Source organism: Sciurus carolinensis, chromosome 9, assembly GCF_902686445.1.
Source record: "Sciurus carolinensis chromosome 9, mSciCar1.2, whole genome shotgun sequence".
NCBI classification, from domain to species: domain Eukaryota; kingdom Metazoa; phylum Chordata; class Mammalia; order Rodentia; family Sciuridae; genus Sciurus; species Sciurus carolinensis.
The window spans coordinates 19510041-19520425 of record NC_062221.1 but is presented as its reverse complement, the minus strand read 5'-3'; the positions used below and the strand labels follow the sequence as shown (position 1 = coordinate 19520425).

The 10385-nt window shown below is 39.1% G+C and overlaps 1 protein-coding gene across 1 annotated transcript in view; it reads left to right on the top strand.

Annotated features, from left to right (window-relative positions):
• Positions 1-687: 687 nt before the first annotated feature.
• Slc35g2 (solute carrier family 35 member G2) overlaps positions 688-10385 on the top strand; it is a 42533-nt gene continuing 32835 nt past the window's right edge. Inside the window, 1 exon segment of the mRNA XM_053743445.1 lies at positions 688-803. The gene's annotated coding sequence lies outside the window, so the exon portion shown is untranslated.

Below are 10385 nucleotides of genomic sequence, written 5' to 3'. Positions count from 1 at the left end.
CAAGTGCCTCCCACTTGCCAAAACCCACTTAAATTCAGAGGACAGTTGAGGTGGTGTGTTCCATAAAGGTGAGTCCTGAGTCACAGAGCAGGGTGGAGGGTAGATCTGAAGGGACAGAGGGAAAATCAGCAGGAACTGCCCTCTTTTCCCACAGCTAGCACCCTTGTTCAGGCCTTGCCCTGTCTGCTTGGCCTACAGTCATGGCCTACCTGCCTGTCCTTTGACTCATCTAAGCCATTGCTTTGATGACCAGGTCTGTTTCCAGAATGCTGTATTCATTTGACCTGGTACTGGGATATAGGGAACTGGCTTGAGGAATTTGCTCTACTCAGGGATGACGGAAGGCCTTTCAGGAGTGCTATTTACTGTTGCTGGACACATTTTTTAAAGGAGTCGACTTTAAAACGCAAACTGTTGGGTGGAAATAAACGGAGACTGCCTCCTTGTCTCCTCCCGGCTGACAGGCGATGGCTTCAAACCCGCTTCCTCCCAGGGTGTGGGTTATGCGCCTTAGACTCTCCCCCCACGCAAGTAAAAGCCCCCACAGTCTAGGCACTAACCCCGGGCGCCCCCCGCAGTCTTCGACTCCCGCAAAAGCCGGGGTGGGGGTGGGGGCAGTGGCGAGCGCAGGCGCAGTGTCCGCGCCGGCGGCGCCCCTCTGCTCCTCGCCCCTCCTGGCAGCCCGGTCGCGGTTTTCCCTGCCGAGTGCGCGGTGGCCTCAGTGGCGGAGGCTGCACCAGGCACGCGGCCCCCGGCAGACCCGGCTGGAGCTCAGGGCGCACCTTCCTCACCGCCACACGCAGGTAATCGGGCTCCTGCAGCCCGTCGGCAGCAGCGGACGGACTGGGACCTTTACCCTGCCTGGGAGCGGACCCCGAACCTCCCAACCCGCCTTTAGTCCTGGCAGCTAAGAGGCAGAGCTCGTCTTTTGGGGGGTAAAGGCCGGACTGGGAGCGAAGGGCCCCGCCCCCTTTGTAAACCTGCGCGGGGTGTCTGCACCACGCCTGCGTGGGGTCCCGCAGCCCCAGATCTCTGGGTCGCTGTGGTGGAGATCCGGAACACCGGTTGGGTAAAGGCAGAACTGGCTCCATCTCCTGCTCCCCGTTTCCTGCCACCGTCGCAGGTATTGGGCCCTCCCCCAGGCTCCTTGGTAAAGGTCAGGAAGTCTTTGCTTTCCTTTCGCCCAGGAACCTACCCAAACAAGGGTGAGTCCCTGTGGCGTCGTGGGATCAATTTCAAACACAATTAAAAAACAAACAAACAAACAAACAAAAAAAAAACTGAATGGTTTTGGGAACACGGCCAAGAATTTGTATTTGCCATTACTCTCTTGTCTCACGTTCATAACTCTTGAACGCCACTGTATGTGGCTTGAGATTTTCGGGATAAATAAGCAGTTTGTAGAAATCTTTTGCCAAGGAGAGAGAAGAGGAAGGAGTGGAGGAGGAAGGGCCCAGCTATGGCCGGGTGTGGAGGCGGAGGCCCAGGGCAAGTCCGCTCAGCCTCCTCCAGCCACGGGGAGGGAAACGGGAATCTTCCCTGAGGGTCTTCTGGTGTAGAATTTTACGCCGTGTGCGCCCATTTCGCTGCCTTGAGAGGAGATGTGAGAAGAAGAGTCCCGGCTCGGAGGTGGGGCGCTGTGCGGACCCGGACCTGGGTCCAAGCGTTCACCTGGCTCGCAAGGGGCGGGACGGGCTGTGCCGGTGGGAGAAGGCCAGGAGATAGTAATGTGCGGGGTGGAGAGGTTGGGGAGCGGGGGACCAGGGCGGGAGGTGGGGGGCTCCTGAGCTCTGCCTCCTGTTCCGACGGAAAGGACTTTGATCAGGGTTGCCCGTGTCCGTGGTGCTGAAGTGCCTCATGGACTGACTTCCTGAGCCGCGGCCTGCCTTATCTTCTAATCTTTGCCCAAAATAGTCCATATCCAAGATAGAGTGTAGCCAGCCAGGCACTGAAACCCTTTGCAGATGGGTTGATACCGATTTCCCTAAGATAACACTGAAGGCAGATGTAACTCACCTTGGAGACTCCGATAAAGCATGTAGATAGCAGGCATGATTACCTAGGGGAAAGTCCACAAGATGAGCATAAACAGATATATATGTATATATATACATATATATATGTATGTGTACATGCTCACAAACATAACGCACTTCCCTCTTCAAAGCCATCACGGACCACAAGGCACATGTTTTCCAGAACTTTTTGTAATCCATCTTTATTTTTATTTATTTATTTTTTTGCTACCAGGTATTGAACTCAGGGGCGCTTAACCACTGAGCAACATCCCCAGCCCTTTCTTGTATTTTATTTAGAAACAGGGTCTCACTGAGTTGCTTAGAGCCTCACTAAATTGCTGAGGCTGGCTTTGAACTTGCAAACCTCCTGCCTCAGCCTCGGGAGCCCCTGGGATTATAGGTATGCATCACCATGCCCGGCTCCATCTTTGTTTTTTTGACACCTCTAGTGTTTCTGGATTCTTTAGTACCATTAATTTTCATAATCATCTGTTCAAAAGGCACAGGGCCTGTGGATTCAAGTGCTTGGTATTTAGATGAGCAATTAAGTATATATACACATTAAAATCCCAGAGCAAAACTAGTCTCTAGGGACTAGGGTGTAGCTCAGTGGTAGAGTCCCTGTTTAGGATGCAAGGTCCTGTGTTCAGTCCTCAGCACCACTGGACCAAGGGGGCAGGGAGGAAAAGAGGGAAAGGGGAGAGAGAAAGAAGCAAAGAAAGCTGGGCATGGTGATGTTGCACACTTCCAATCCCAGTAAATCAGGAGATGGTGGCAGGAGGATCCTAAGTTCGAGGCCAGTCTAGTCAACTTGATGAAACCCTGTTTCAAAAATAAAATAAAAAAGACTGGAGATATAACTCAGTGATAGAGAGACCCTGGGTTCAATTCCCAGTATGGTGAGTGGGGAACATGTAAAACATACTGGTGAAAAAAAAAATTTCCAAGGGAGCTTAAGCAAAAAGAATTAATGTAAATTTTAATGTGAAGAGCAATATCTGCATCATAATCTTATAGAAATTTGCAATGTGAAAATTGCTAATATGTAATATATATATGTGGTATGTGGTTTGTGAAGTTCTTAAAGATTGCATTTGTATTTTTCAAAGCATTGATTTTTTTTTTTTTGTCAAAAAAAGCATGCTCATTTTGAGAAATTTAGGTAATGGAGAAATGTTAAAACCAGAAAAAAAATATTGTAAACATATTTTCTTTTAGATGAGCACACATGCATTTTAAGTGGATCAGTCTCCTGTTGGTTAAATTTTCTCATACTGCCTTGTATAATTTCTCATACTGCCTTGTGCACTTAAAATTTCAAGGGGGTAGAATCACGTTTAGTGTTCTTACCATGACAAAAACTTTTATGAAAAATATGGTATTTGCAGAATTGATTAGAATAGCAAAAAATTAGATATGAATGTTCTTGATTATGGGATTACCTAAATAAATATGTTCTGTCCATATAGTGAAATATGCAATCCTGTAATGAACTAGTTATCATAAAACTAGTTTGTAATATTATGCAGTCCTTGTAATAACTAGTTCATTACAGGATTGCATAATATTGCATAAACTAGTTATCATAAAACTAGTTTGTTACAAGGATTGCATTTCACTATGTGGATAGAACATATTTATTTATGTATTTCTATAATCTTGAGCTTTTATGTCCAATTTTTGTATTAGAGTCAATTCTGCAAATACCATCTTTTTCAAAATTTTTATTATGGTTCTACCCCCTTGAAATTTTAAGTGTTCAGTTCATTATTGCTGACTGTAGGTGCAGTGTTTGTACAGTGGCTCTCTTGAGTTTATTCATTTGATTAACTGAAATTTTCTATCTATTAATTATTTATTTATTATTATTATTATTATTAATTATTTCTCCCTGCCTCCCAGTGCCTGGTAATCACCATTTTACTCTTTTCTATGAATTTGGTCATTTTAGATACTTCATATAAGTGGGCTCATGCAGTATTTGTCCATCTGTGACTGGCTTATTTCACTTAGCATAATGTCTCAAGTTTAATTCATGTGTTGCATATTACAGGGTTTCCTTCTTTTTAAAGGCTGAGTAGCATTCCATTATATATAGTATATATATCCATTTTCTGTATTCATTCATGTGTTGATGGACATTTAGATTGTGTTTTCATGCAGATAGCATCTTTGAACAAACATTTGAGCACTTGTTTGATTATAGTCTTAGAGTAAATTCCTAGATGTGAAATTTATGTTTCAAAGAGAGGTACTTCTTTTTGATATATTAATTTGTTCAGTTCCTTATGTTCTTTTTCTCCTTTGTATTATTCTTCTTAGCATCTACAACAGTGCCACATATATGGATATTCAGGAAATATTTATTGGAATAACACTATATCTAGATTGTGCTAAAGAAAATGTATACCAACATGTACCACTACAAACACTGAATTAGTGCTAGTAATCCCGTACTTTCACCAAAATTAGGGTTTATCAGTCTTCTAAAAGTCTTTCCCAACTGGCCAGACAGAAAATGAACACGTATTCATACATCTTTTTGGCCATATTTCTTTCTTTTTTGGCACTGGGGATTGAACCCAGGGATCCTTTATTATTGAGTTATATCCCTTGCCCTATTTTATTTTTTATTTAGAGACACAGCTTGCTAAGTTGCCCAGGTCGAACTTGAACTTGGGATCCTCCTGCCTCAACCTCCCTAGTAACTGGGATTACAGGTATATATATATCACACACCCAACTAAAATATTTACTTCTTGTTTTGTGACTGTTAACTCAGATCTTTATTTTTCTATTGGTATTCTTACATACTTTTTACTTTATAAGAACTCTTTATAGTAAGGATTATATTACTTTTGTTGTAATTTTTTTCATTTAAAAATTTTTAACTTTGTATTTAGGTATTTTATGCTCTACAGAACATTTCAAATCTTACATAATAAATATCTTTATTTTCAGGCACGTGTATCTGTCTTGTATCCTCTATAATAAAAACGAATATACCATATTTTATGGTTTTGTAAAAGAGATTACATTTTAAACTCTAGGTTTATTCCCCCATTTCCCTTTTTAGTTGGATTTGGTTCATTGCTAGATGAAACTCAATTAGTGATTACTTCCTAAGAAGTACTTATTTTTAGGCCATATATTCATAATCCTATCTTATATGAGGAGTATATATGTTACTTAGTTTGAATCCTTTAGTGTGAGGTATTTAATTTTTAAGTATTTAATGAAAGTATTTTTACTTAAAATGCTGGTTAGCCTGTAGCATTTTAAAATTATTAGTATGCATCCTTTTTCAAAAGGAGCTTTTAAAAAAATTTTTTTTAGTTGTAGAGAGACATGATACCTTTATTTCATTTATTTATTTTTATGTTCTGCTGAGAATCAAACCCAGTGCCTCATGCATGCGAGGCAAGCACTCTACCACTGAGCTACAACCCCAGATCCTCAAAAGGAGCTTTTTATTTTTTATTTTTCTGCACTGAGAATTGGATCTAGGGGTGCTCTACCAAAGAGTTACATCCCTGAGTTCCCAGGTTCTTGCTAGATTTCCCAAGCTGGCCTCCTGCCTCAGTCTCCCCAGTTGCTGGGATTACAGGCATAAGCAGACAAGAGCTGCTCTTTATTTTATTTTTTTTGTAGCTAAAAGAAAAGTGGTAAAGTTCACTATTTAGTCACACTGAGAATTTATGTCTCTGAGGTTCTGAAAAAGAAGTCACTTATCCATAAGAATGTGTCTATATAAGGTTGATCAAATGTCTTAAAAATAAAACATCATTTTTTGTATTATCCATTATGAATCAAAATTACTTACCCCCCCCCAAAACAAAAGAATGGTTATTTAGGTATTGATGAACTATGCTGTATTTTTTTTCCTGGGGTTTAAAACCATTTTAGAATAGCTCAATGGGAATAATTTTGTTATTTTTATAGGATATATTTTAAAATATAGCTAATTATAAGGAATGGAAAAAAATCAGAGTAGAAATTAAAAATGCCCTAGTGAGCCTGTCTCCATAGATAACCACTACAAATATTAGTTTGGTGTAAATACTCCCAGATTATTAAATTCATAAGTACTCATACCTTTCATTGAATCTAAGATGTTATCAAGTATAAAATGCATTTTCACTTTAGAAATGTGATAATGTGTATCTTAAATTTAATATTTCATATACAGAATCATGATACATATTCTTTCTGTTATTTTTCACTTAAGATGTGTCAGCTCATTGGAATATTACGGGAAGTTTTGAATGAATCAAAACCTCATATTTGTACATTTAGATTATTAATGGCTTTTGGTTAATAAAAACAATGCTGTCTTGAACATTCTTTCAGTTTACCTCATCCAATGGTGTTATTTCCTTATGATGAATTCTCATATGAAATTAATGAGTTAAGGAGCATGCACATTTTACATTTTGGTCCATGTTAATTTCCCAAGAATTTTGTAACAATTTGCTTTGCAACAAATAGTGCATGATGTTCTAGCTTCTTTGCTTATTTATGTTAGAAATAATTAGCCATTTTCATCTAAAAAGCAAAACCAATAACTTGTTTTTCTTTTATTTCTTATGTCTGTGTCTTTTACAGAAACTGCATCTTTCTAGATGTTTACTTGTCATGTATGTTTTTCCTTTTGTGATTACCTATTCATGGTAGTTGTATTGCATTTGTCCAGTCACCAATTCTACTTCTGAACAAACTCTAATAGACTTTATCTATTTGTGTTAGTAGACCTGCCAGTCAGTTTATCTGGAATAGGTAGTATCAAGCAGAGGAGCCCAAAAGAAGAGGGCCCAAGAATCACACTGATTTCATTTGATTAATGTGGCTGATACTTCTGTTTTAGCTATTAAAATGGGAGTTAGTGGATTCATTTGCATGATAAAATAAAACTTGGTGAGTGTTTTAGTTCATTCAGGCTGCTATAATGCAGTGGTTGGCTTATACACAACAGAAGTTTAGTTCTCACAGTTCTGGAGGCTGAGAAGTCCAAGACTAAGGCACCAGCATGTTAGGCATCTGGTGAGGGCCTGCTTCCTAGTTCATAGATGGTGGTCCCTTTGCAGTATCCTCATGTGGTGGAAAGGGTAAGAGCTCTGCCCTTGTGACCAGATCACTTCCCAAAGGCCCCTTTCCAAATGCTCTCACATTAGGGATTAGGTTTCAACAGACAAATTCATGGGGTAGGGGAGCACATACTGGAAGAGTGGCAGGTTGTTAATAGATGAACAAATCACATATTTTGTATTTGTTTTTTCTTTTTTGCCATGCTGGGGATTGAACCCAGGACCTCACCCCTGCTAGCCACTCAAACACTGAGTTATACCCTTAGACCACAAATCATGAATTTGTAAAATGCCTTAACATAATTTTGAGTCTTTTCAAAGGAATAGACTTAGGAAATCTTGACACCATATGCAAATGTAAATATATTCAATAACCAAATATAATTTAAATTGGAACTTATAACACTAGTTTTCATAAATTTTTTATTCAAATGAATGGTTGGATTTTTCACTATCTTTTAACTTAGCATTTATATTTATGCTTCAGATCTCTCAACTCATCTCTGTAGTTGTTGTATTAGTGTGTCAGTCAGCTTTTTTTAAATGTATTTTTATATATATTTTTAGTTTTTGATGAACCTTTATTTTATTCATTTATGTGCGGTTCTGAGAATCGAACCCAGTGCCTCACATATGCTAGGCAAGAGCTCTACCATTGAGCCACAACCCCAGCCCCTAGTCAGCTTTTTAAAATTTTGTGATCAAAATACCTGACAAGAACGACTTAGAGGAGGAAAAGTTTATTTGGGGCTTATGACTTAAGAGGTTTTAGTTTATAGGTGGCCAACTCCATTGCTCTTATCCCAAGATGAGGGAGAACACTGTGGCCAAAGGACAGAGCAAAGGAAAGCTGCTCACTTCATGGCGGCCACGAAGCAGAAAGAGAAAGGGGGAGGGGGGATGCAGGGAAAATGAACTCTTCCAGGGCACGACCCACGCCCCCTCATATGACCTGCCTACAGTTACCACCCAGTCAGTCCATTCAAACTAGGATGGACTGATTAGGTTACATCTCTCACAATCCAATCACCTTACCTCTGAATATCGCCACATTAACACAGCAGCTATTGGGGGACACCTCATATCCAAACATAACATCTAACAATGTAATGATTTGTGATTATAACAATGAGGATTAGTTTCTCCCAAATATTAGGTGCTAAAACATCTGTGCTAGTGGCTCAGTGGTAGAGCATTTGCCTGGCATGTGTGAGGCACTGGGTTCGATTCTTAGCACTACATATAAACAAATAAATAAAATAAAGATCCATAGACAACTTATATATATATATATATATATGTATCTGCACATTCATATACATATATATAATTTTAAAAATATCTGCTTCCTGGTGACATATAATTTTGACATATATAAAAATATACTTTTCCACTTTGTAATTGAAATTTGTTGATGAGGGAAATGGTGATGGCAGTAATCGTATTCTAACTGAGCACTTTTTTCCTGAACACTTTCAAAAACTGTGTTGGTGATGACAGTCTTGTTTCATTTCCCTGCCTGGGACCATCTTGTACCTTAGAACTTAAACGCTGATAAACTGCTGTTCCAGGATATTGTGGACCGCAGCTATATCCTCCTTTTTATTTTATGTTCCTGCATATCTGGACTATAAAATCAGGCAATATCTCCTTTCCCAACACTATGCTTTTTAAAAATTTATTTCTGCTATTCACCTCTTAGCAATAGATTCTCTAAGTAGCAAAGCTATTGCCTTGACACTACTGTCTTCTGGCCACTGGCTTGGATGTGGGAAGGAGAATGATAACCACTTCAGTCCCTCTCCTTCTTCATGTTTCATCCATTACTTTCTGGTCTGTACTTACCCTCCACTAGGTAGGGAAATGTCAGAGATGAGCTAAGATCACAGAGCTTTTTTCCTTTTTCTGAACCAAAACTTTATTTTGCCTTTTAAATGTTTCATATATCTATATATATGAAACACATATACATATATATACATATATATACACATATATATATGTACACACATATACATATATATATATCTGTACACACATGCATAGGTATGTATGTATATATGTATACATATATTTATTCACACATATATATTCATGCACACACACACACACGCACACACACACACATATATATATATATATATATATATATTTTTTTTTTTTTTTTTTTTGCCATGCTGGGGATTGAAACCAGGGCTTTGTGCTTGACAGGCATGCACTCTACGAATTAAGCTATATCCCCAGCCCCACATATATATATTTTAAGTTTTGATCACTTACATGACGTATGTTAAATTGCTTCACTTATAATCAACTGTAGTGGAATTATGTGTGATCACTAGGCATATATAGTATAAAACTTTATGTGCAGAAAAAAAGACTTTAGGGACTGGGGTTGTGGCTCAGTGGTAGAGCACTTGCCTGGCACGTATGAGGCACTGGGTTCCATTCTTGGCACCACATATAAATAAATAAAATAAAAGTCCATCAACAACTAAAATATAAAAAAAAAATTAAAAAGTTATTAAAAAAAGACTTTATGTGCACTTGATACTATTTCACATGTATAACTACTTATGAACTCAACCTACAAGCCTGCCATTTTTACTAAAGTGTGTTTGTTTTTCTGACAATATAAAATTACTCCTTTTGTATCTCTCTTTAATTTAAGACACCAAAGTATCAGCAACTTTGCTGGACTTTTTAAGAACTTGATGAAAGAAAGAAGAAATATTTGGTGATCTCATTTTTCCATTTTTTTAAACCTCTGGTGTCTGTGTAACTCTGATGAGCCACTGTTCTGAGCGGGGGTGAGGATATCCAAGGTGAATGAAGCTGTTGAGGATGGTAGTGGACAGCAGCCAGATTCTCATAGTGCTTCATTACTTCTTGGACTCCTTTAATTTAGAGTTAGGAGATGCACAGTGAATTTAGGCTGTAGAATTGTGACAACTAAACCTCAGCAGCACAATTAATTAGGTCTGGAATGAGAAGTCTTCAGTTAGGAGGGTGATGTTCTTCAAAGTAGACCAGCTAAACCACAGGGTTCATTTGTTCTACCAATATTTATTGGGTCTAGTACTGAGCTAGGACCTGGAGATACTAAGAAATAAGAGAGATGTAATCCCTGTTCTTGGAGTGGTAACAGTTTGTCCCGGGTTACCTTTATACACACAATGCCCAGTGATAAGAGTATGCCAAGGACAGTAACAGAGCCCTGAAAAAAAAGGTCTCAGAGCTCAGAGAGCCTTCTCTAAGTAGGTCATCAGGAGGGTTGTAAGCA